Raw genomic sequence first — 27,978 nt, forward strand, 5'->3', positions numbered from 1 at the left:
GAAATTACTCCCACTGCTATAAGCTAGTGAGGGCAGGAATAGGTAGATAGAGCAGACTAATGCATGGCTGAGGAGCTGGTGTATGGGGAAGGATTCTCATTTTTGGATCATTGGAATCTCTCTTGGGGTAGAAGTGACCTGTACAAGAAGGACGGACTGCACTTAAATTGGAAGGGGACTAATACACTGGCAAGGAACTTTCCGAGATCTGCTTGGGAGGATTTAAACTAGTAAGGTGGGAACCACAGAAGTAGTGAGGAAAGAGATCAGTCTGAGACTGGGACAATTGAGAACAGAAGCAAGTCAAACAGTCAGGGCAAACAGGGAAAAAGTAGGACTAATAAATTAAACTGCATTTACCTTAAAACAAGGGGCCTAACAGGGAAAGCAGATGAACTCAGGGCATGGTTAGGAACATGGGACTGGCATATCATAGCAATTACACAAACATGGCTCAGGGATGGACAGGACAGGCAGCTTAATGTTTCAGGATACAAAAGCTCCAGGAAGGAGAGAAAGGGAGGCAAGAGAGGAGGGGTAGTGCCATTTATGATAAGGGATAGCATTACAGCTGTGCTGAGGGAGGGTATTCCTTGAAAAACATCCAGAGAAGTTATTTGGGTGGAACTGAGAAATATGAAAGGGATAATCATCTTATTGGGATTGTATTATAGACCCCCGAATAGTCAGCGGGAAATTGAGAAACAAACTTGTAAGGAGATCTCAGCTATCTGTTAGAATAATAGGGTGGTTATGGTAGGGGATTTTAACTTTTCAAACATAGACTAGGACTGCCATCGTGTTGAGGGTTTAGATGGAGAGCAATTTGTTGAGCGCATACAAGACAATTTTCTGATTCAGTATGTGGATGTATCTACAAGAGAAGGTGCAAACCTTGACCTACTCTTGGGAAATAAGGCAGGGCAGGTGACTGAGGTGTCAGTGGGGGAGCACTTTGGGCCAGCGACCATAATTCTATTAGATTTAAAATAATGATGGAAAAGGATAGACCAGATCTAAAAGATGAAGTTCTCAATTGGAGAAAGGCCAATTTTGACGGTATTAGGCAAGAACGTTCGAAAGCTGATTGGAGGCAGATGTTCACAAGTAAAGGGATGGCTGGAAAATGGAAAGCCTTTAGAAATGAGATAACAAGAGTCCAGAGAAAGTATATTCCTGTTAGGGTGAAAGGAAAGGCTGGTAGGTGCAGGGAATGCTGGAAGACTAAAGAAATTGAGATTTTGCTTAAGAAAAAGAAGGAAGCTTATGTCAGATATAGACAGGATAGATCAAGTGAATCCTTCAGAGAGTATAAAGGCAGTAGGAATATACTTAAGAGAGAAATCAGGAGGGCAAAAAGGGGACATAAGATAGCTTTGGCAAATAGAGTTAAGGAGAATCCAAAGGGTTTTTACAAATACTTTAAGGTCAAAAGGGTAACTCAGGAGAGAATAGGGCCCCTCAAAGATCAGCAAGGTGGCCTTTTTGTGGAGCCGCACGAGATGGGGGAGATACTAAACAAGGATTTTACATCAGCATTTACAATGGAAAAGGACATGAAAGGTGTTGAATGTAGGGAAACATATGGTGACATCTTAAAAAATGTCCATATTACAGAGGAGGAAGTGCTGGATGTCTTGAAACGCATAAAAGTGGATAAATCCCCAGGACCTGATCAGGCGTACCTGAGAACTCTGTGGGAAGCTAGAGAAGTGATTGCTGGGCCTCTTGCTGAAATATTTGATCATTGATAGTCACAGATGAAGTGCCGGAAGACTGGAGGTTGGCTAAGGTTGTGCCACTTTAAGAAAGGTGGTAAGGACAAGCGAGGTAATAATAGACCAGTGAGCCTGACATCGATGGTGGGCAATACTGAGGGACAGGATGTACATGTATTTGGAAAGGCAAGGACTGATCAGGGGTAGTCAACATGGTTTTGTGCGTGTGAAATCATGTCTCATAAACTTGATTGAGTTTTTTGAAGTAACAAAGAGGATTGATGAGGGCAGAGCGGTGGATGTGATCTATGTGGACTTCAGTCAGGCATTCAACAAGGTTCCCCCATGGGGGACCGGTTAGCAATGGAATGCAGGGAGAACTAGCCACTTGGATACAGACCTGGCTCAAAGGTGGAAGATGTAGGGTGGTGGTGGAGGGTTGTTTTTCAGAATGGAGGCCTGTGACTACTGGAGTGCCACAAGGATCAGTGCTTGGTCCACGACTTTTCATCATTTATATAATGGAAATGAAGGTGGACAGCGAAAAAGGTTACCTTTGATTACAACGGGATGTTAATCAGGTGGACCAATGGGCTGAGAAAGATAAATGTGAGGTGTTGCATTTTGGGAAAGCAAATCTTAGTAGGAGTTATACACCGAATGGTAAGGTCCTCGGGAGTGTTGCTGAACAAAGAGACCTTGGAGTGCAGGTTCATAGCTCCTTGAAAGTGGAGTCACAGGTACATAGGATAGTGGAAAAGGTGTTTGGTATGCTTTCCTTTATTAGTTAGAATATTGAGTACAGGAGTTGGAATGCAATGTTGCGGCTGTACAAGTCACTTTTGGAATATTGCGTGCAATTCTGATCTCCTTCCTATCGGAAAGATGTTGTGAAACTTGAAAGGGTTCAGAAAAGATTTTTCAAGGATGTTGCCAGGGGTTGGAGGATTTGAGCTACAGGGAGAGGCTGAACAGGCTGGGGCTGTTTTCCCTGGAGCATCGGAAGCTGAGGGGTGATCTTATTGAGGTTTATAAAATAATGAGGGGCATGGATAGGGTAAATAGACCAGTACAAGAGCATAATGTCTGAGTGGCCCCTTCTGGCCTTCGTCTTTACGACAATGAGCCATTTACTCTGGGTCTAGCATCATTCACATGAAGAGCATTGCTATTTCATTACCCTGAGTGTTTCTTTGATGACACAAAGATAGGTGGAAGGACAGGTAGTGTTGAGGAAATGTGGAGTGGTCAATGAAATGGTAGATGAAATACAATGTGGGAAAGTGGAAAGTTATGTACTTTAGTAGGAAGAACAGAGACAGAGACCCGCGTATGGAGTCGGGTATTACAAGGGGGCATAGCTTTAAATTAAGGGGGGGTAGATATAGGACTGAAGTTCGGGGTAGGTTCTTCACTCAGCGAGTCGTAAGTTCATGGAATGCCCTGCCAGCAGCAGTGGTGGACTCTCCCTCTTTATGGGCATTTAAGTGGGCATTGGATAGGTATATGGAGGATAGTGGGTTAGTATAGGTTAGGTGGGCTTGGATCGGCGCAACATCGAGGGCCAAAGGGCCTGTACTGCGCTGTATTCTTCTATCTATTCTATCTATCTATTAAAAAAAAGAGACTGTTTTCTAAATGGAGAAAGGTTTCGGAAATCTGAAGCTCAAAGGGTCTTGGGAGTCTGAGTTCAGGATTCTCTTCAGGTTAACAGGCAGGTTCAGTTGGCAGTTAGGAAGGCAAATGTAATGTTAGCATTCATTTTGGGAGGTGGAGAATACAAGAGCAGGGAGGTACTGCTGAGGCTGTATAAGGCTCTGGTCAGACCACATTTGGAACATTGTGAGCAGGTTTGGGCCCCCTATCTCAGGAAGGATGTGCTGAACTTGGAGGGGGTCCAAAGGATGTTTTCAAGAAAAATCATAGGGATGAAGAACTTATCATATGAGGAGAGGTTGAGGACTTTGAGTCTGGACTCAATGGAGTTTGGAAGGATGTGGGAGAACCTGGTTGAAACTTGGAGAATACTGAGAGGCCTGGATAGAGTGGACATGGAGAAAATGCTTCCACGAGTAGGAGAGACTAGGACCCGAAGGCACAGCCTCCGTGTGAAGGAAACTCCCTTTAGTATGGAGATGAGGAGGAATTTCATCAACCAGACAGTGGGGAATCTGTGGAACACGTTACTGCAAACAGCTGACATTATGTCTTTAATACAGAGATAGATAGGTTCTTGATCAGTAGGAGGATCAACTGTTACAGAGAGAAGGCAGGAGAATAGTGTTATCAAACATATCAGCCATGACAGAATGGCGGAGCAGACTTGATGGGCTGAATGGTTGCTCTATCTTATGGTCTTGGCTACTTAGTGACTAATGGTCTGTGATGCATCACACAGTTTCGGCCCTCAGATTCAGAGCTTTCTGAGCATGTGCAATGAGGCACCCACACTAAAAAGTGTGCAGGCAGCTGGACAACCAATGGAACATGCGGACTAGGAGCCCTCAGGAGCCAGCTTCCCTCATCCTTTATGGCTGTGACTGATCTCATCCCAGCCTCAACTCCAATTTCCTGCTCCGACTCTCTTTAACCCCTCACTGATTGACAATCTCTGTCCCTTCCTTCAATTTATTCAGTGTCCCGATATATATACACACACACATAAACACACACACACACACATTCCCGCCCCGTCCCTTAGAGAGAAGCCATTTCTCAACACCTCACTTTTCAGTCTGTCCCACCCCCTTCTCGTGAAACAATGACCCTCTCGTCCTAAATTGTCACACATGAGGAAACATCGTCTCTGTCTCCTTTGTCAATTCCACCCCCTTTAACACCCTATGTGTAGAAGACACATCTCAAAGTGAGTTAGTCATAGTTTCCGAGAGGTCTGCAGCCTAGAAAAAAGGCCAATCAAGTCTGTGCTGGTCAGAAACAACCACCTCACTATTCTCTAATCCCTTTTCCTCAGTACTTGGCCCCATAGCCTTGGCGTCACGAGTGCACATCTAAATCCACCTGACGACGGTTTCTGCCTCTCCCACCCTTACAGGCAGTGACTTCCATATTCCCCACCACTCTCTGGGTGAACAAGATTTTCCTCACATCCCCTCGAAATGGCGCTTACCTTCAATCTATACCCCTCGCCCACCTTCATCAAGAGGGGAATGTTTCTTGCTGCCTCCCCTATCTTCACCCCTCATCATTTTGTACATCCCTCTCTTTCAATCCACTCTGCTGTAAAGACAACAACCCTAGTCTGTCTAAACTCAATCATTGAAACTCTCCTGCCCCCAAGGCAATATGCTGGTAAATCTCCCTATGCATCCTCACAATTCATTTAGACTCCACGAGATAGTGAGATGAGCTACAGTCAGCAAATGCAGCTTAACACATGGCTGAGAGGTTGGTGCAGGAGGGAGGGCTTCAGATACCTAGTCCATTGGGATACCTTCTGGGGAGAAGGTGGGACCTGTACATGAAGGACAGGTTGCACTTGAACTGGAGGGGGACAAATGTCCTGGGTGGGAGATTTGCTCGTGTGATTCGGGAGGGTTTAAACTAGTTTGGCAGTGGGGTGGGAATCAGAGCCACATGTCTGAGAAGGGGTCAGTTGCAGACAGGACAGTGACAGGATATATTGAATCTATAGGGAAGGTTTCTTACGCGATGAAACAAACCGATCAGTTAAAGTGTGTCTTCTTTATGCAAGGAGTATCTGAAACAAGAGTGATGAACTTAGAGCATGGATCAGTACTTGGGGACTATGATGTTGTGGCCATAATGGGGATGTGGGTTTCACAGGGGCAGGAATGATTGCTTGATGTTCCGGGGTTTAGAACATTTAAAAAGAACAGGGAGGGTGGAAAAAGAGGAGGGGGTGTAGCATTGCTAATCAGAGAGTGCATCACAGCTACAGAACCAAAGGTTGTTGAGGAAGGTTTGTCTACTGAGTCAGTATGGAGGGGGAAGTTTGGAATAGCAAGGGAACAACCATCACATTGGGGGTTTTCTACACACCACCTAATAGCAGTAGAGAGATTGAAAATCTCATAGGCGGGCAGATTCTGGAAAAATGCAAAAGTAGCAGGGTTGTTGTTATGGGTGATTTCAACTTTCCCAATATCGACTGGAACCTCCTAAGTGCAGATGGTTTGGATGGAGCCATTTTTATCAGGTGTGTTCAGGAAGGTTTCCTTACTCAGTATGTGGACAGACAGACGAGGGGAGGGGCCATTTTGGATTTGGTGCTCGGCAAATGAGCCAGGACAGGTGTCACATCTCACGGTGGGAGAGCACTATGGTGAAAGTGATCACAACTGCCTCATATTTAGCATAGCCTTGGAGAGTGAAAGGAGTAGTTACCGAGGGAAGATATTTAACTGGGGAAAAGGAAATTATGATTCTATCAGACAGGAGTTGGGAAGTACAGACTGGGAGCAATTGTTCCACAGAAAGGGCACAGCAGACATGTGGGTACTATTTGAAGAGCAGTTGTTGCGAGTGATGCACAAATTTGTTCCTCTGAGACAGGTAAAAAGGGGTATGATTAAGGAACTTTGGATGATGAGAACAGTAGAACTTCTTGTCAAAAGGAAGAAGACAGGTGAAGGAAGCTAGGATCTAGCACAGCTTTACAGGATTACAGGCTTGCTAGAAAGGAGCTCATAAATGGACTGATGAGAGCCAGGAGGGGGCACGAAAAAGGTTTGGCAAGAAGGATTAGGGAGAACCCAAAGGCATTTTACTCATACGTGATTAGATTAGATTAGATTACTTACAGTATGGAAACAGGCCCTTCGGCCCAACAAGTCCACACCGACCCGCCGAAGCGCAACCTACCCATACCCCTACATTTACCCCTTCTTACCTAACACCAAGGGCAATTTAGCATGGCCAATTCACCTGACCTGCACATCTTTTGGACTGTGGGAGGAAACCGGAGCACCCGGAGGAAACCCACGCAGACACGGGGAGAATGTGCAAACACCACACAGTCAGTCGCCTGAGTCGGGAATTGAACCCCGGTCTCAGGCGCTGTGAGGCAGCAGTGCTAACCACTGTGCCACCGTGCCGCCAATGATCAGGGAGAAGGTGGGCCGATCAGGGATAGCGAAGGGAACTTGTGCAGATAGAGGAAACCCTAAATGAGTTTTTTGCTTTGGTTTTCACCAAGGAAAGTGAACTTGTTGTAAATGAAAACTTAGGAGCTGGGACACAGTCTTGACCTGATGAAGTTGATATGCTAGAAATTTTGGAAAACATTAAGATTGATAAGTCCCCAGGGCCAGACCAGATTTTCCCGAGGCTGCTCTGGGAAGCGAGAAAGGAGGTTGCTAAGCCGCTGGTGAGGATATTTGCTTCCTCACTCTCCACGGGAGTCGTACCGGAGGATTGGAAGGAAGCGAATGTTGTTCCTTTTTTCAAGAAGGGTAATAGGGAAATCGCTGGCAATTACAGACCAGTCAGTCTTACGTCTGTGGTCAGCAAAGTTGTGGAAAGATTTCAGAGGGACAGCATTTTTGACTGTTTGGCAAAGCATAGTGTGATTAAAGGTAGTCAATATGGCTGGCTGACAGAAGGCGGAGAGTGATTGTGGATGGAAAGTTATCTGCCTGGAGGTCAGTGTTGAGTGGGGTCCGCAGGGCTCTGTTCTTGGGCCTCTGCTCTTTTAGGTTTTATAAATGACTTGGATGAGGAGGTTGAGGGATGGGTTAGTAAATTTGCGGATGACACAAAGGTTGGAGGTGTCGTCGATAGTATAGAGGGCTACTGCAGGCTGCAGCGCGACGTAGACAGGAATGCAGAGCTGGGCTGAGAAATGGCAGATGGAGTTCAACCTAGATAAATGCAAAGTGATGCATTTTGGAAGATCAAACATGAATGCTGAATATTACATTTTTTTACATTACATTACATTACATTACAGTGTGGAAACAGGCCCTTCGGCCCAACAAGTCCACACCGACCCGCCGAAGCGAAACCCACCCATACCCCTACATTTACCCCTTACCTAACACTACGGGCAATTTAGCATGGCCAATTCACCTGACCCTGCACATCATTTGGACTGTGGGAGGAAACCGGAGCACCCGGAGGAAACCCACGCAGACACGGGGAGAACGTGCAAACTCCACACAGTCAGTCGCCTGAGGCGGGAAGTGAACCCGGGTCTCAGGCGCTGTGAGGCAGCAGTGCTAACCACTGTGCCACCGTGCCGCCCACTGCGGATTAAAGACAGGATTAAAGACAGGATTCTTGGCAGTGTGGAGGAACAGAGGGATCTGGGTGTGCAAGTGTATAGATCCTTCAAAGTTGTCACCCAATGGATAGGGTTGTCAAGAAAGCATATGGTGTTTTGGCTTTCATTAACAGAGGGATCGAGTTTAAGAGATGCGAGGTTTTGCTGCATCTCCACAAGTCCCTGGTGAGACCACACTTGAAATATTGTGTCCAGTTCTGGTGACCCTACTATCGGAAAGAGGCTTTGGAGAGGGTACAAAGAAGGTTTACCAGGATGCTGCCTGGACTGGACCACTTGCCATATGAAGAAGGGTTGAATAAGCTTGGACTTTTCTCTCTGGAGAAAAGGAGGAAGAGAGGAGACATGATCAAGGTGTGCAAAATATTGAGAGGAATTGACAGAGTCAATATCCAGAGACTTTTCCCCAGGGCAGGATTGACTGGTATGAGAAGTCATAGTTTGAAGATATTAGGAGGAAGGTATAAAGGAGACGTCAGAGGTAGGTTCTTTATGCAGAGAGTTGTGAATGCATGGAATGCGTTGCCAGCTGTGGTGGTGGAAGCAGAGTCATTAGGGACATTTAATTGACTGCTGGACATGGACATGGATGGCATTGAGTTCAGGGATGCGTATATTTACTGTAATTTACTATAGTAAGTTACGACATTTTACATTAGGTTTAAATCTCAACACAACATCATGGGCCAAAGGGCCTGTTCTGTGCTGTACTTTTCTATGTTCTATACATACGTTGGTAAAATGTCTTTTCTTTCATTTACAGGTCACTCTCATGGTGCAGCAGGAAGGAAACAAGCAAGTTATTTTGCAGTGAAAAAGAGGGCAATTAATTTTTAATCAGCAAAGTTATGTTTTTAGCAGGCAGTTAATGTAAGTTCACCATTGTCTCATCAGAGAGAGGGGGAGAGAGGTGTGGGGGAGAAAAAGAGAGAAAAAGCAACAACTGTTTATGGTTTAACCTGAGGGTCACCACATCTTAGGCACAGGGAATGATCACTCACAGCTTTCTGAACCAGAGCAGCAATTGAACCGCATGCTGTCAGCGTGACGATACATTGTAAGCCAACTACAGAATCAACTGAGCAAACCAACCCCTACATGGCCAGTGGCAAAAACATTGGGTGGCGCAGTAGCTCAGTTGTTAGCATTGCTGCCTCACAGCGTCAGGGACCCAGGAATAATTCCAGCCTTGGGTAAGTATTGGGAGTTTGCACATTCTCCCCTTCTCTGCGTGGGTTTTCTACGGGTGCTCCAGTTGCCCCCCCACAGTCCAAATATGTGGAGTTTAGATGGCTTAGTTATACTAAGTTGCCCATAGTGTGAGAGTTATGCAGGCTAGGAGGATTAGCCATGGGAAATGCAGGGTTACAGGGATTAGAGAGGGTCTTGGGCCGGGATTGGATGCTATTCAGAGGGTCAGTATATGGACGTGATGGACTGAAAGCCCTGCTTCCATGCCGTAGGATTCGATGATGTGCAGGTTCGGGGGATTGGCCATGGTTAATGCAGGGTTATAGGGATAGGGTTGGGGTCTGGGTGGGATCCTCTTCACTGGTTTGGGACAGACTGAATGGTCTCTTTCCACACGGTATTCTGGGGACATCAATGTTGAGCTCAATGGTGTTGGGCAATTTATTCTGATCTCAACTCCTGTCGTCAATGCTCTGACCAGTGAAGGGAAGCATGCCAAATGCCGCCTTCACCACAGTGTCTTGCTGCAATGCCATATTTAAGGAACTGTCTTCCTGCACCCCTAGGTCTGTTTGTTCAGAAACACTCCCCAAACTTGTACTATTAACAGTATAGGTCCTGCCCTGGTTTGCCTTACCAAAATGCAACACCTCGCATTTATCTAAATTAAACTTGATCTGCCATTCCATGATCCACTGGCCCAGTTGATCAAACTTCCATTGTCCTCTTAGATAACTTTCTCCTCTGTCCAAAATGCCTCCAATTTTGGTTCTGCTCCCACTACATTTCTTGTTGATCTGTTTTCAGGCTGACCAAGCAGAACAGTAACCACCCTGCATCACATAAGCCACCCTCAGGCACACAGATACAGGAGGGGATGAGGAAACAGCTCAAGACGAAAAGGGAAACGTTTATGTTAGCCTTCCATGGACATTGTGAGACAGTGCAGAAGAAAGCCTGTGAACTTTCACAAATCGATCAACAGCAAATCTATCTTTCAGCAAATAAGGAGGACAAGGAAGAGAAGGTGTATCACTGCCATGTTTCTGCGACTCGGCTAAACTTTGTCTCAATTCACTCAGCAAGATATCAGTTCGAAAGATGGACTTGTTTTGAGAAATCATCTGAAATATGGTCTCTCCCAAAACTCTCGGTGGGTCAATTTATACCGCTGTACAATCTTCGATCTGTTGATGGCAGGGATTTGAGATTTTATGGTGTCCTTTCCTAACTTGAGCATCCATTTGACTTCCTGGTGAATGGGTCGAGGCAGACTCGACAATGAATTGAACGTACTCTGCGCATCTTTTATTTAAATTGTGCTGAGCTGGAAATAATTCAAGACAGGATCATTCACCAGCCCTATCTTCATTGCCCTCCAACTTCATTACTTAAAATACATATCCAGCTTTATTTTCATACCTCATATGGAATCTACCTCCATCACTATCCCAGGTTGCACAATTCCAAATCCAAACAACTCTGAGTAAAGACATTTCTCTTCATCTCACACCTAGCTCTCTTGCTGACGGTGTTGAAATTGTGACCCTTAGTTACTAACATACCACGTAATGGTAACAAAATATTCTTCTTCCCACTGTCAAAATTCTTCATAGTTTTGAATACCTCCATAAATTCCCCCTCTTAATCTTCTCTGCTCCAAATAGAAAAAGTCTGGTGTCACTAATTTTTCCTTGTATGTAAAATCCTTCATTCCTGCTATCATTCTTGTAAATCTCCAATGGACCCTCTCCAGAGCTTGAAGATCCTTCCTTAAATAGAACTGAACACAAATGTGGTCTGACCAATGATTTGTCGAGGTATAGCATCACTTCTTCAGTTTTATTCTCAATGCCTTTATTTATAACCGCAAGGATCCTATAAACCTTCTTCACAATGGTTTAGGCTTGCCTGGCCACTTTCAGAGAATGACACACGTGAACTCGGAGGTCCCTTGGCTCCAGTGCTCCCCTCAAAGATGTACTAGTGACCCTGCATTGTTGCCGTGTGTTTCTATTAGCAAAATGCATTTCATTACATTTGTCTGCGTGGCTATTCATCTGTCAGATTTCTGCCCATTTGGCCAACTTGTGAATTGCCCTGTGAAGTCACTCAGCATCATCCTCACAATTCACTACTTTCCCTAGGTTAGTGTCAACTGCGAATTTACAGATTATGTCCTCAACACCCAACTCTGAATCATTTATAGAGCCATGTAGTTATCAATGCGTACGTGTCAGTTTCTTCTATGTGCACGTAACTATCAGTTCTACCTGTCCGTTTCCCCGATGTGAATGTAATTACCAGTCTGTTCCTGCTCTGTGAATTGAGACTATCAATGTTGACCTGTATTTGCCCATTGCCGATGTGAATGAGAGTGTATTTATTGATCTATCTCTGCTGTGATTTGAGAATGTTGATATTAATCTGTATTTGTCATTTTCTCCTATGTCAATATGTGAATGCACATGTCAATAAGTGAATTATATTTTTTATACCAATATGCAACACAACAGCATGTCATCTCCTTTCTCACCAAAATCAGAATTACTGATGTGGTACAGCACAGAAACAGACCATTCAGCCCATTGTGCCTGTACTGGGACATTCTCTGATGCATCAGTTCTGCAGTAATTGTTGGGAATGTGAACTTCATCCACACATTGTCAGTGTCTTATATGGCAAGGACAATTTGACATCAGTTCTGCAGACATCTGACTTTTAATAACTGTAGTCCTTGATTGATCAGATCACATTTGTGTTCTGTTCTGGGCAACTTATTTAAGGAACGATCCTCAAGCTCTGGAGAGGGGTCATTGAAGATTTATTGGATCTCATTCACCTATGTTCAGTTGTGGTTTTGTCTGCATTTAGCACAAACTCTGTAAATAAACTCTTTTCGATGATGCTTAATTGTGTTGCATTTCAGTCTGTTTATTTTTACATTGTGTGTGATTGCATGTATAGTAGACTTTATCAGGCGCTGCTGGGCACTGTCTATCCTCAGCAGTGATAAATGATGTTGAGAGTCAATTCAAATCTGGAAATAATTGAGGCCAAATTGTATTCTTTTCCTTTCAGCATCCAGTGGCTGAGTGAGAGTGAGTTTGCTCTTGTGCTGCCAGTCTGTATCTCAGGTCATTTCTCCTGTAGGGAATGGGAAACAGCCGAAGTTCTTTAATTGTTAGTGCCTGTCGGAATCACGTGCAAGTGAAAGTGTAACACACTGCAACAGAAAGGATTCTGTGCTGTTCTTCAGAGTCAAGGTAGGAAACACAAGGGACCTTTCGTATCTTGGATCGTGTGGAATCTAATAGAGAGTAATGATATAAAATGTTGGTCTCAGAAAGCCATCCGTTTTTGTTTCAGTGCATTGTGATGTTCTTTTATGAATACTGGTGAAGTAATAATCAGTGTAAACTGAATCCATTTGCAACTAAGTGACAAACGAACAATTCAACTGCATTGGAGCTGACTGACCTTGTGCGGAAAATGAACACTAAATGACATCACCACAGAAAATGACATCACCAACCCAAGGAAACCTAAACACACAAATACCACCAGTGCTTCAACCTGAGGCTCACTGATGATGTTACCTAATATGGTGACAAAATGTCTGAAAACAAACCTTCCAGCTCAGCGAGCAAATCTATATCCAGAAATCTATAAAATTATAATATGCATGGTTAAAGCTGATGGTTAGAATCTTTATCCAACAGTTGAAATGTCTAAAACTAAGAGGCATGCATATAAGGTAAGGGGGGAAAGTTCAAAGGAGACCTAAGGTGCAGTTTTTATTTAAAGTAGAGAGTGATAGGAGTGGAACACACTGCCAGGGGTGGTGATGGAGGTAGATAAGATATAGGTATTGGAGGGACTTTAAAATAAGCAAATTAATATGCAAGAAATGGAGGGATATGGACCATGTGTAGGCAGAAGGGATTAAATTTCATTCGGCGCCATGTTCAGCAAAACATCGTGGGCTGAAGGACCCATTCCTGTGCTGTACCGTTCTATGTTCAGATTTAATGCAATGTATATTTTGGATGAGGATTCATTCAAATTGATTGGAACTGGGTAGCATGCTTTGAGAATATAGATTTAAAAAATATAAACTTCTATTTCCTTGGTGGTGTTTGACTCTTGGTTTGAACATATCTCTCTGGAAATGGAGCTCAATATGAACCTGACTCAATCCACTCTGTGACTGTGGAAAGAAGAGGAGACACATTCTACAGCGAGACTTCGGAGAACTGGGAAGAAGGCTGAAAAGCAGGACATCCAGGGTGGTTATCTCTGGTTTGCTTCTAGTTCTTCGGACTGGAGAGGACAGGAACAGGGAGATAATGGGCTTGAATGTGTGGCTGGGGAACTGGTGCAGGAAGCAAGGATTTAAATTCTTGGATCACTGGGGTATGTTTAGCAGTAAGGATAAATTATACAAGAGGGATGGGTTGCACTTTAATAGGTGGGGGACCAGCATTCTGGCAGGTAGGTTTGCCACTGCAACACAGCTGCATTTAAACTAAATAGCAGGGGGGAGGGGACAAACTGGAAGTTTAAGAAGGAAGTTAAAGGGAAAGTTAGACCAAGAGAAGTCAAGGAAGACAACAGAATCAATGGAGCAGAAAACTCAAAAAAGGATCATGCCTTAAGGTCAAGTGAAATAGGGATTGATAGGAAGGGTGAGGGGCGTAACAAATTAAAAATATTATATTTCTAATGCTTCGTGCATTCATATAAGGTGGATGAGCTTGAGGCTCATTTGGAAATTGGCAGTTACGATGTTGTGGGGATAACTGAGACATGATTTCAAGTGGACATTGCCTGAGAAATGAATATTCAAGGCTATACGTGCTATCGTAAGGAGAGACTGACTGGCAGAGAGGGTGGGGTGGCCCTGTTGGTAAGGAATGATATTCAGACCATTGCACGGGGGGTGTGGGGGGGGCTAGAATCAGGAGATGTAGAGTCAGTATGGATAGAGCGGAGAAATTCTAAGGTTAGAAAGCCCCTAATGGGAGTTATCTACAGGCCCCCAAACAGTAGCCTGGATGTAGTGTTTGAGTTGAATAAGGAGCTGAAATTAGCTTATCGCAAAGATATTACTACAGTTGTTATGGGGGATTTCAACATGCAGGTCAACTGGGAGAATCTGGATGGTACTGCACCCCAAGAAAGGGGGTTTGTGGAGTGCCTCCGAGGTGGATTCTTAGAACAACTTGTGCTGGAGCCCAGCAGGGAGAAAGCAATTCTGGATCTGGTGTTGTGCAACGAACCGGATTTGATCAGGGGCCTCAAAGTAAAGAAACCATTTGGAGGTAGTGACCACAATACAATAAGCTTTAGTCTGCAATTTGAAAGGGAGAGGGTAGAATCGGTAGTGACAATATTTCAGTTGATTAAGGGGAACTATGGAGCTATGAGGGAGGAGCTGGCCACAGTTCAATGGTGCAATACCCTAGCAAGGACGGCAGTGGAACAATAATGGCAGATATTTCTGAGTATAATGCAGAAGATGCAGGATCAGTTCATTCCAAAAAAGAAGATCCTAAGTGGAGGCAGGGCTGGCCGTGGCTGACGAGGGAAATTAAGGACCATATAAAGACAAAAGGGAAAAAGTATAACATAACAAAGATGAGTGGGAAATCGGAGGATTGGAAGGCTTTTAAAGAACAACAGAGGATAACTAAAAAGATAATACGCAAAGAAAAAAATAAGGTATGAAGGTAAACTGGCCAAAAATATAAAGGAGAATAGTAAAGGCTTTTTTAGGTATGTGAAAAGAAAACAAATGGTTAAGACTAAAATTGGGCCCATGAACACAGAAACGGGTGAATTTATTACAGGGAACAAAGAAATGGCAGAAGAGTTGAATTGGTACTTTAGGTCTGTCTTCACTGGGGAAGACACAAGCAATCTCCCAGATGGAATAGTGGCTGAAGGACCTGAACTGAAGCGAATTTATATTAGGCAGGAAATGGTGTTGGAGAGACTGTTAGGTCTGAAGGCTGATAAGTCCTGGGACCTGATGGTTTGCATCCAAGAATACTGAAGGTGGTGGCTCTGGAAATCGTGGAGCCATTGGTGATCATTTTCCAATGTTCTACTGATTCAGGATCAATTCCTGCGATTGGATGGTGGCTAATGTTGTCCCACTTTTTTAGAAAGGAGGGCGAGAGAAAACAGAGAATTATAGACCAGGTAGTCTGTTCTCAGTGGTGGGAAAAATGCTGGAGTCAATTATAAAGGATGAAATTACAACACATCTGGCTAGCAGTTACAGGATAGGTCAGAGTCAGCATGGATTGATGAAGGGGAAATCTTGCTTGACCACTATAAATGCCAGAACAACAACACAGAAGCGCCAAGCACTGAGGATGTCACCTAAACAGGGGACAAAACGTCTGCAACACAAATTTCCAGCTCGGCGAACAGAACCACAACAATGAGCACCCAAGCTACAAATCTTCTCACAAACTTTGATCTTGCTTGACTAATCTTCTGGAATTTTTAAGGATGTAACTCTGAAGATGGACAAGGGAGATCCAGTGGATGTAGTAAACCTGGACTTTCAGAAAGCCTTTGATGAAGTCGCACACAGGAGGTTATGAGCAAAATTAGGGATCATGGTATTAGGGGCAAAATACTGACATGGATTGAAAATTGGTTGGCTGACAGGAAACCAAGAGTAGTGATAAATGGCTCCCTTTCGGAATGGCAGGCAGTGATCAGTGGTGTGCCGCAGGGATCAGTGCTGGGACTGCAGCTTTTTACTATGTACATTAATGATATAGATTAAGGTATTAAAGGTAATATTAGCAAATTTGCTGATGACACAAAGCTGTGTGGCAGGGTGAAATCTGAAGAGGATGTTAGGAGAATACAGGGTGGCCTGGACAGGCTCAGAGAGTGGACAGATGTAGTTTAATGTGGAGAAATGTGTGGTTATCCACTTTGGTGGCAAGAACAGGAAGGCAGATTACTACCTAAATGGAGTCAAGTTAGATAAAGGGGCAGTACAATGAGCTGGGAATTTGTGTTGCAGACGTTTCGTCCCTGTCTAGGTGACATCCTCAGTGCTTGGGAGCCTCCTGTGAAGCGCTTCTGTGATCTTTCCTCCGGCATTTGTAGTGGTTTGAATCTGCCGCTTGCAGTTGTCAGTTCCAGCTCTCTGCTGCAGTGGTCGGTATAGTGGGTCCAGGTCGATGTGCTTATTGATTGAATCTGTGGATGAGTGCCATGCCTCTAGGAATCCAGAGATTCAATCAATCAATAAGCACATCGACCTGGACCCAATATACCGACCACTGCAGCACACAGCTGGAACTGACAACCGGAAGCAGCAGTTTCAAACCACTACAAATGCCGGAGGAAAGATCAGAGAAGCGCTTCACAGGAGGCTCCCCAAGCACTGAGGATGTCACCTAGACAAGGGACGAAAACGTCTGCAACACAAATTCCCAGCTCGGTGAACAGAACCACAACAACGAGCACCCGAGCTACAAATCTCACAAACGTTGAGTACAACGAGATGTCGGCGTTCTTTTTCCTCCGCTACATCGATGACTGTATCGGCGCTGCATCGTGCTCCCACGAGGAGGTTGAACAGTTCATCCACTTTACCAACACCTTCCACCCCGACCTCAAATTGACCAGGACCGTCTCAGACTCCTCCCTCCCCTTCCTAGACCTTTCCATTTCTATGAGGAGAAAGTGAGGACTGCAGATGCTGGAGATCAGAGCTGAAAATGTGTTGCTGGAAAAGCTCAGCAGGTCAGGCAGCATCCAGGGAACAGGAGAATCGATGCTTCGGGCATAATCCCATCCTGAAGAAGGGCTTATGCCCAAAACGTCGATTCTCCTGTTCCCTGGATGCTGTCTGACCTGCTGCGCTTTTCCAGCAACACATTTTCAGCTTTCCATTTCTATTTCGGGTGACCGAATCGACACGGACATTTACTATAAACCGACCGACTCCCACAGCTACCGAGACTACACCTCCTCCCACCCGGCCCACTGTAAAAATGCCATCCCATATTCCAAATTCCTTCATCTCCGCCGCATCCCAGGAGGACCAGTTCCAAAACCGTACAACCCAGATGGCCTCCTCCTTCAAGGACCGCAATTTCCCACCAGACATAGTCAACAATGCCCTCCACCGCATCTCTTCCACTTCCCGCTCCTCTGCCCTTGAGCCCCACCCCTTCAACCGCCACCAGGACAGAACCCCACCGGTCCTCACCTACCACCCCATCAACCTCCATGTACAACGTATCATCCGCCGCCATTTCCTCCACCTCCAAACGGACCCCACCACCAGTGATATATTTCCCTCCCCTCCCCGATCAGAGTTCCAAAAAGCACTCCACGACTCCCTCGTCAGGTCCACACCCTCCACCAACCCAACCTCCACTCCCGGCACCTTCCCCTACAACCGCAAGAAATGCAAAACTTGCGCCCACACCTCCCCCCTTACTTCCCTCCAAGGCCCCAAGGGACACTTCCATATCCACTACAAATTCACCTGCACCTCCACACACATCATCTATTGCATCCGCTGCACCCGATGTGGCCTCCTCTATATTGGGGAGACAGGCCGCCTACTTGCGGAACGTTTCAGAGAACACCTCTGGGACACCCGGACCAACCAACCCAACCACCCCGTGGCTCAACATTTTAACTCCCCCTCCCACTCCACCAAGGACATGCAGGTCCTTGGACTCCTCCATCGCCAGACCATGGCAACACGACGGTTGGAGGAAGAGCGCCTCATCTTCTGCCTGGGAACCCTCCAACCACAAGGGATGAACTCACATTTCTCCAGTTTCCTCATTTTCCCTCCCCCCACCTTGTCTCAGTCAAATCCCTCGAACTCAGCACCGCCTTCCTAACCTGCAATCATCTTCCTGACCTCTCCGCCCCCACCCCACTCCGGCCTATCACCCTCACCTTGACCTCCCTCCACCTATCGCATTTCCAAAGCCCCTCCCCAAGTCCCTCCTCCCTACCTTTTATCTTAGCCTGCTGGACACACTTTCCTCATTCCTGAAGAAGGGCTTATGCCCGAAACGTCGATTCTCCAGTTCCTTGGATGCTGTCTGACCTGCTGCCCTTTTCCAGCAACACATTTTCAGGTCTTGTACATCAGTCAATGAAAGCAAGCATGCAGGTACAGCAGGTAGTGAAGAAAGCTAATAACATGCTGGCCTTCATAACAAGAGGAATTGAGTATAGAAGCAGAGGTCCTTCTGCAGCTGTACAGGGCCCTGGTGAGATCGCAGCTGGAATATTGTGCGCAGCTTTGGTCTCCAAATTTGAGGAAAGACATTCTGGCTCTTGAGGGAGTGCAGCATAGGTTCACAAGGTCAATTTCCAGATTGGCAGGACTATCTTACGCTGAAAGATTGGAGCAACTGGGCTTGTTTTCACTTGAATTTAGAAGGCTGAGAGGGGATCTGATTGAGATGTATCAGATTATTAAAGAATTGGACACTCTGGAGGCAGGAAGCATGTTTCCACTGATGCACGAATCCTGAACCAGAGGACACAGTTTAAAAATAAGTGGTAGGCCACTTAGAACAGAGTTGAGGATAAACTTCTTCACCCATAGAGTGGTGGGTATGTGGAATGCTCTGCCCCAGAAGTCTGTGGAGGCCAACTCTCTGGATACTTTCAAGAAAGAGTTGGATAGAGCTCTTAAGGATATTGGAACCAAGGGTTATGGGGATAAGGCAGGAACAGGATACTGATTGAGGATGATCAGCCATGATCATAATGAACGGTGGTGCTGGCTCGAAGGGCAGAATGGCCTACTCCTGCACCTATTGTCTATTGAAAGGATGTTCTTCGCTCTGACGGCAGTAACATACCTGCTGTTTGTTCGAAGCAGCTGGTCACACTTGGCTCTGTACAGAGGGAATATTACATTATCTTGGTCCTTTGAGTACTTGCCTGGAGGAAGACAGAAGAGATACCTCCTGTAAATCAACATCAGTTGTGATTGGCAACATCAATGTAACATTCAGTTAATCATCACTAGGATTTTTTTATTTAAAGCCAGCAATTTAAACAGGACCACGGGTCTGATTTCACTTCTGCTGAGCTGCTCCTTGTCCATTTTTTCTTAAAATTCTAAACCAGTTGAATGAGATTCAGAAACTAAACAATACCCATACAGCTCCATGAATGGGGCCACCTGACCAAGTGGGTATGTTGATATGTGAGTTTAGTTATTGATCTCTGCCTGTCAGTTCCTGTTTGGAGAATGTGTGGGTGTAGTTATGAAACTGTAACTTTCGGTATATGGTAAATATATTTACATATTCACACAGCATTGACTGGTCTGGTCTCATTGATAACTGGAGAATCATAAAAATAATACAGCTTTGGGGTCGGGGGGTGGTCATTCAGCCCATCTTGTCCATGCCTACATGCCCTTTCTCATCCCACCATCTTGGCACTGCCTGTAACCTTGCAGTTTACAACACTTGAGGTTCAGTTCCAGGGAAATTTTGTTTAAAAATATGTAAGGTCTCTGCCTGCACCACCAAATCAGGCAACGAATTCCAAATACCCACCACTCTCTGCATAAAAAACATTTTTGCTCATAAATTCTAATCCTACAGCCACTTAATTTGAATCCGTGATCCCTGGTTTTTGGACTCTCTGCTAAAGGAAACAGGTTCCTCCTGTCTAATGTCTCCCTCTCTCTCGTCAGTTAAAAATCAGACAACAACAGGTTATAGTTCAACAGGTTTATATGGAAGTGCACGCTTTCAGAGTGCTGCTCCTTCACCAGGTAGTTCACTATTTAGTACTGTAGACCCCAGTACCCATGGGGTATATGTTCCAGACAACCTACAGCGGAAACGCAAAACCGCAGTTCAGTGCAAAACCATTAATTTAAATGGGAAATATACCTTCCGGCATTCTCCTGGTCCCTGGTTCTGGAACATTTCCTTTTATATGCTCAGACTACTGTCAACCGCGGGTAAGTGAAACCGCAATAACTGTACCTGTAAACAGGAAAGTGGCTTGAAGTGTGTATACTTCAATGCAAGAAGTATACGAAATAAGGTAGGTGAACTTGCAGCATGGGTTGGTACCTGGGACTTCGATGTTGTGGCTATTACAGAGACATGGGTAGAACAGGGACAGGATTGGCTGTTGCAGGTGCCAGGGTTTAAATGTTTTAGTAGGGTCAGAGGTGGGGGTAAAAGAGGGGGAGGTGTGGCATTGCTTGTCAAAGATCGTATTACAGCGGTGGAAAGGACGATGGATGAAGACTCGCCATCTGAGGTAGTTTGGGCTGAGGTTAGGAATAGGAAAGGTGAGGTCACCCTGTTAGGAGTTTTTTTACAGGCCTCCTAATAGTCCTAGAAACGTAGAAGAAAGGATTGCGAGGATGATTCAGGAGAAGAGTGAAAGTAATAGGGTGGTTGTTATGGGGGACTTTAACTTTCCTGATATTGATTGGGAAAGCTATAGCTCTAGTTCGTTAGATGGGTCGCTGTTTGTCCAATGTGTGCAAGAGTGTTTCCTGACACAATATGTAGATAGGCCAACAAGAGGTGAGGCCATACTGGATTTGGTTCTGGGTAACAAACCAGGCCAGGTGTTAGAATTAGAGGTAGGTGGGCACTTTGGGGACAGTGACCACAATTTGGTGACTTTTACTCTAGTGATGGAGAGGGATAAGTGTGCACTGCATTTCTGGATATAGATTTGCTCACTGAGCTGGAAGGTTTGTTTTCAGACATTCTGTCACCATACTAGGTAACATCATCAGTGAGCCTCAGGATGAAGCACTGGTGGTATTTGTGTGTTTAGATTTCCTTGGGTTGGTGATGTCATTTTCTGTGGTGATGTCACTTAGTGTTCATTTTCTCTGGCATTGAAAATAGAATTCAAGTCAATGTGTTTGTTTTTAGGTTTCCATTTGGAATACCATGCTTCTCGGCATTCTTGTGCACATCTCTGTTTGGCATTTCCTCGGATGGATGTGTTGTCCCAGTCAAACTGGTGTCCTTCCTCATCTGTATGTAAGGATACTAGTGAGAGTGGGTCACGTCTTTTTGTGGCGAGTTGATGTCAATGTATCTCAGTGGCTAGTTTTCTGCCTGTTTGCCCAATGTAGTGGACTCATAAATAGAAAATGGGCCAGACCACCAGTGCTTCATCCGGAGGCTTACCGATGGTACCTAGTATGGTGACAAAACATCTGAAAAAGAACCTTTCAGCTCAGCGAGCAAAGTTAGATCCAGAACCTCGACCTGAGCTACAACTCTTCTCAAAATGTTATAGACTTCTATTAAGTCTGCCCTCAGTCTCTGCTGCTCAGAAGAAAACTATTTGGGCTTTTCTAGCTTCTCTTTTTAGCTTATATCTGCGAGACAACATTCTGGCAGACCTCTTCTGCACCCTCTCTAAATCCTCCACGTCCTTCCTGTAATGTGGCAACCACAATTGAAAAATCACGCAACACCAGATTATAGTCCAGCAGGTTCATTTGGAAGTACTAGCTTTCAGAGCGCTGCTCCTTCATTAGGTAGCTGTGAAACAGGATCATGAGAGACAGAATCTATTGCAAAAGATTATAGTGTCATGCAACTGAAATGATATTTTGAAGAAACCTAGATTGCTGTTCAGTGTTTCATCTTTTAGAAAGGGTTGCAGGTTTCAGTTCATTAGTATATACATATCAAATCTTCTTTTAAGTCACATTCCAAACATGACTTCAGATTTTATTTAAAAAAGGGTGACATCTCAACTCAGACAATGTATTAAAGGTGTGAAGTTAGAGTCTGTCTGTATCCCAATCTTGAGTCAGACTGGTTCTATTGCCAAAGTAGCAATATATAAAATATTACATGGATTGACTGCCTGCAGATTGTGCTCTTTTTGAGCAAAATAGAATGTATCCACAAATATAATTCTGCAACTGTAAATTCACCCCAGAGACTTAGATGTGTGTGCACGTGCATGAGAGAGAGAAAGCGAGCAAGAGCAGTATATTTGCTTGGTAAAGTGTATGTATGAGTATGATAGAGGATAAGCCTGTGAGAGAGTGTGTGCATGGGTGTGAGTGTGGGGAGTGCATGTATGTGTGTATGAGGGAAAGCGTATGGACGAGAGAGCGTCTGCATGAGTGTGTCTGTGAGTGTGTAGTGTGACAGGAACCCAAGGTCCCGATTGAGGTTGTTCTCACAGGTTCTGAACTTTAGTCAGGATACTTTTAATGTGACAATCGAGGTGAACAAATAGACGATGCTGTTCATTTGTAGTTATATGTGAGGTAGATAGTGAGCACATTGAAGGAAACATTTCAGCTATCAGTAACTGAGAAGGACAGAATTAATCTTTTGTCACAATACTCTAAGTATGGCCCAAGAAAAGTCAACCAATAAGGCAAGCATGCCATATGCCGCCTTCTAGTTACCACCCTATCTACTTGCATGGCCACTTTCAGAGAGCTATAGACTTGAACCCCAATGTTGTTCAGAGTCCAGCATTAACTGTATACCTTTCCTTAACAATTGATCTCCCAAAGTCCAGCATCTTACACCTTACTGAATTAAACTCAATCTGTCATTTCTCCACCCATATCTGAAAGTGATCTATATCCTGCTGTATCCTTTGACATACTTCTACACTCCCCACAAGTTCACCAATCTTTATACTGTCTGGATTTAGTAACGATAATTTTAATGTTACAATCAAGGTGAACAAATAGCTGATGCAATTACTTTGAGCAACCATATGTAAAGTACATATTGAGTCCAAATTGAATTGAAGGATACATTTCAGCTATCAGTAATTGTGAAGGACAATTAATCTTTTGTCACTTACATAGACACAGCAATCAAATAATATGAATTCCAAATGCACATCTGTGTCAAAGCCTTACATAGAATGATTAATGTGTAGATACGTAACCAAATGTTTTCCCCCACCCCCCTCCCCAACACACACACACACACACACACACACACACACACACACACACACACACACACACACACACACACACACACACACAGTCTCTCTGACTCTTTGACTTATGATAAGTTTCAAAAACATACACCATCCTGACACACAATACAATATCTAACAGCTATACAGTTCCATTGACATTGCAAGTAACACAAAATGTTATGTTCAAAATGATTTCTACCCACAGATCCTTTGTCAGAGAGGCCTATGGCACAGAATCAGGCCCTTTGAAACTTTTGAGTCTTCACTGATCAGAAACAACCACCTAACAATTTTCATCCTGATCAGTTAGCATCTATTTGCATAAATGGATCATGGTAGCAGAGGAGCTTATCATCCCCATCTTTCTCACAACATCATTCTGCATTTCTTCATATTGCAGTAGAAGACTTTGTTTTGTCTGTTTCAGTCCATCCAGAAACTTTTTTTTTCAGATATTTATGTACTTCTTTCAAAATTGTTGCAATTTTCTACAAAGAGCTCTGCACTCCTCCTTCCCCCTCCCTAGGGATGTATCACCAAAAAAGCATGAAATCTGGCTGCAATTTTCACAATATATCAGTGGAATCTAATAACCACCCTTCAAAGCAGTGGAGAAAAGGGGGGGAAAAAAATCCAAAATTGATAGGCTTGTAGAATTGCACATTTTATTTTCAAGCAGAGTTGAATAGTGTTGATTATTCCATAAATTTACTTTGACAGTTTACATATTCTGCACTGCATGACAAAAAATAAGACAAGTCCTTTTCCTTTCGTCCTCCCCACTATAGAGCAAAATAAGACTACTGCTAATGGTGCATCATCACACTACAGAGCAGGGTAACGTTCTGTCTACATTAGAAAATAGAAGTGAATTAGCCAATTGTCTTTTCCGCACAAGGTCAGTCAGCTCCAATGCAGTTGAATTGTTTGTTTGTCACTTAGTTGCAAATGGATTCAGTTGAGACAAACCAGGAACAGAGATGTCAAATAAGACGTGTTTAGCTCAGGTAAACTAACTGAGTTACAGCAAAAAGATGAAAATTTAAAGCAATTGTATCAAAAGGCATACACAAAATGAATCCAAATGTATCCCTGATTGTTATTATCTTAATAATGATGTTTTAATGAGGAAATGGAGAACATCACATTCAGGCAGATGAGAAACGGGCAGACAGTTATCAAGTTGTATTGCCAGTGGGTTATACAAAGGACATGTTGCGAGTATAGCACACGAGCTACCTGTATAGATTGTCTGTTTGAAATTCACATTATTTAATTGTCATCTCAGTATGTGACAAGTATTCAGTGAAGGATTAATTTTGTCCTTCTCAGTCACACAAACTTCATGTAAATATGCTTCATCCCGGTTGGAGAATTTGAGCTGTGTGCAGAGGCTGAACAGGCTGGAACTGTTTTCCCTGGAGAGTGACCTGATAGAAGTTTATAAAATCATACGGCACATGGAGAAGTGGTGGAGCCTGGTACAATTATAACACTTAAATGGCATCTGAGTGAGTATAATGAGAAAGCCTCAAAACTTGCCCTTAAATACTTAGACTAAATGTAATGTTGAATTATAGAACACAAGAAAATAAACAGGGCAGGCAGGGAGGCATCAGGCCACAAAAGGGGGAACCTGGGATGTGCAGAAGATAAAAAAAAATCTGTTCTCGCCAAGTGATAAAAGGATGCTCTAAAGCAATTAAGAATATTTGCCTTAACATCAATTAATCTATGTTATAAAAAGACACAGAGTGATAACATTCACAGTTGTTAACTTATGAATTTAGTGACAGTGTTTGATTGTGATCTCGGAAACTTTGTATCATCTCAGAAGCATGTCAAAGGCCTTGTAATAAACGGTCAGGTCCTATCAATTATAATGGATTCTTATTGTGTGTGTGTGAGTGACAGTGTGTGAGTGCGTGAGTGTGAGTGAGAGTGTGTGTGTGTGTGAGTGAGAGTGTGTGTGTGTGAGTGAGAGTGTGTGTGTGAGACAGAGAGAGGTAAATGTTTGGAATGTATTTGCATTTTGGGACTTTATGATGATTTTGAGTAGCCATTACTGATTATGAAATATAAACTCTAAAATGTAATATTGAGAAGCACTTGTTGGGCCAAAGGGCCTGTTTCCACGCTGTAAATAAATAATCTAATCTAATCTTGAACTTACTTGGTGTTCCTATACACCTCGACTGACCCACTGTCAATTCTAACTCGTCAGATCTTCTGTCGTCTTTGAATTTGAAACACAACCCTGAAAAGAAAGCATGTTTAATTTGAGACTAATGAATCATTTAAAATGTAACCTTTCAGCCTCAGTTACAGGATGATTTTGTGTTTAAGATAAAAAGCAGGAGTCTGCTCCGAGCTTAAAAACTATTCTAAACCTAACATTGAAGAGATTCTGACACAATCTGTCAGGAAGCCATTTTATGGTCAGTTTGCCCTCCTCGCTAAGATGCCATTTTATAAAACAATGATCTCTGATATGCAAGCTGTTCGAGGTTACCTTATGACCTCTCCCATTTAGTTGAGACTGATACTTCTTTATGACAGGGACTTACCTCACCAACAGGCAGTGACTCGGCTGGATCTGTTTTTCCCACCTGATGGATGGCTTCGGGCCTACAGGAGTGATCAGTGAAGCGCTTACAGACCTGTTAATTAACTTCTCTTCCTTACGAATTGTTGCCTTTCCACTGTCTGTCTAATTAAGAACATGCAGTGATTTTTGTAAAGTTTTGTAAAAAGGAAGCCTGTTTGAGACAGAAGCGTGGAGTAGTCTGCGAGGGCTCTGGTATCCTACTTTCCTAAGGTTTTAAAACCTCAGCCAGCCTGGCTTATAGGTGTCAATGTTATGTTGTAATACTGATTGATATTATTGGTAAATAAAGGGGAAGGCTAAAGTTAAACTAAACTGTTTGTAAGAGGTTTTTATTCCAGACTACCAAAGTGTATGATCTCCAGGACACACCAAGAGAGGCTTATAGATCGGAGTCCACAAGAGATTCCCTCGGCTGTCCCAATTCAGTACTTTAACAATATGAATAGGAAGGGTTTAGAGAGAGATGGGCTAAGTGCTGCCAAAAGGGACCAGATTAGGTTAAGATATCTGGTCAGCATGGACAAGTTGGACCGAAGGGTCTGTTTCCATGCTATACGTCTCTATGACTCGATGACTCTTCGGTAACTCTTGCCCTGTCAGTGAGCACAGTTTCCCTCCATCTCTGTACTTAACCCCTCCTTCACGGATGGTTGTTGAAACAATGCAACAATGTGGCCTATTTGTCTATCTTCATTGTAACTTTGAAAATGCTCTTAATAATTGCAGATTTTAATGTTGTTCCTGAATGTCTATTTTGGATGAGGATTCAGTTTATCTATCTTCAACATTGGTGTGTAAACGTCAATGGGCTACATACCCTCTGTTTGTTAGAGGCAGCTGGTCACTCTTCGCTTTGAACTGAGGAAGTATTACAGTGTCTTAGTCCCTCAGGTGTTTTTCTGGAGGAAGACACAAGGATACCACCTGTAAATCAACATGAGGCTAGTCTGGCAATATTGAACTGATCATTGTCACATTCATTGCATCTTCATTAGGATGTGTTTTGTTATTCTTTAAAGCCAACAAATTAACCAGAACCACGGATCTGATTCCATTGTTGCCCTGAGCTGCTCCTTGTCTGGGGATTGTTTTTCATGTCATCCGACACCAGTTGATTTGGAGATGTTAGTGTTGGACTGGGGTGCACAATGTTCCACATCAAGTGCTTCCAAAAAAACTGTTGGACGAGAACCTGGTGTTGTGTGATTTTTACCCTGATATCAGTGGAGTGAGATCCAGAAACTGAGCAACAAATGCGCAGCGCCATAAATGGGAATACTCAACCACCAGGATGCCTCCACAGTTCAACATCCAACTCCCCAACTACCTGTTGGAAATAGGAAAAACGGCACTATTTCTAATGTTTTTACCAAGACCCCAGTGTATGTCCTTTTACAAGAGTATCCCATTCCTACAGTTGGTCCACACTTCCTCAAGAAAGAGCGGGAAACAGATTAAAAGTAAAACAGGGTTCAGAGGATTGTAAACCACAGCAGCTTCTTCCCGCTCTGCCTCCCACAGCAGGCCCACACACAGCCTGAGAAAGGCCTCTCTCTTCCCCCCAGCCCGCTCACTCCAAGTTCCGGGACCAGTTCCTGCTCCGCTCGGCCTCTTACAAACAGCTCCCGGTTCTCCCTGAACTCACCCCGAATCAATCCCGGTCTCGGAGCCCCCTCTGTGTCCCAGGCTCCCATCCCGATGTGCTGCTGGAAGGAGCCTGCTGTTCCCTCGCTTCCCTGGGCGCTGATCTCTCCATTGCGGTCTGTTTCAAACAAACCTCTTGCACTCACTGAGTAAATGCTCCTCAATGGCAGAGCTGGGGGAGGGCCTCACGCATGCGCTCCTCTGCTCAGGAACAGTCAGCTTTGGGGAGAAAAGTTAAAAATCACACAACAGGTTGAATTGGAATCACACTAGCTTTCGGAGCGTCGCTCCTTCATCAGGTGGTAGTGGAGGGCTCAATCCTAACACACAGAATTTACAGTGTGATGTAACTGAAATTATACAGTGAAAAATTAATTTTCTGTTATGCCTTTCATCTGTTAGAATATCATGATAGTTTCACTTCTTTCATGTGTAAATCAGAAACCTATTTTTAAAATGTTGCATTCTCAGGTTAGCTGTTACAATAGTGATACACAATATGAAGGTGTTAGCCCCGTGTTCTCTGTCTATGCCATGATGTTTAGATTGATTCTAATCTAAAAAGTGAGATA

At 44.0% G+C, this 27,978-nt stretch overlaps 1 long non-coding RNA gene across 1 annotated transcript; it reads right to left on the bottom strand.

Annotated features, from left to right (window-relative positions):
- Positions 1-10,817: 10,817 nt before the first annotated feature.
- On the bottom strand, positions 10,818-27,577 carry LOC122544651 (uncharacterized). Its single transcript, XR_015755195.1, has 4 exons — positions 27,408-27,577; positions 25,328-25,411; positions 19,050-19,131; positions 10,818-12,484 (listed from the first exon to the last, which is right to left on the bottom strand). It is a non-coding gene; the product is annotated as an uncharacterized LOC122544651 (long non-coding RNA).
- Between the last annotated feature and the right edge of the window lie 401 nt (positions 27,578-27,978).

Source organism: Chiloscyllium plagiosum, unplaced genomic scaffold (genome assembly GCF_037043375.1).
Source record: "Chiloscyllium plagiosum isolate Xiang-an unplaced genomic scaffold, Cpla_swu_hap1 HiC_scaffold_49, whole genome shotgun sequence".
Classification (NCBI taxonomy): Eukaryota; Metazoa; Chordata; class Chondrichthyes; order Orectolobiformes; family Hemiscylliidae; genus Chiloscyllium; species Chiloscyllium plagiosum.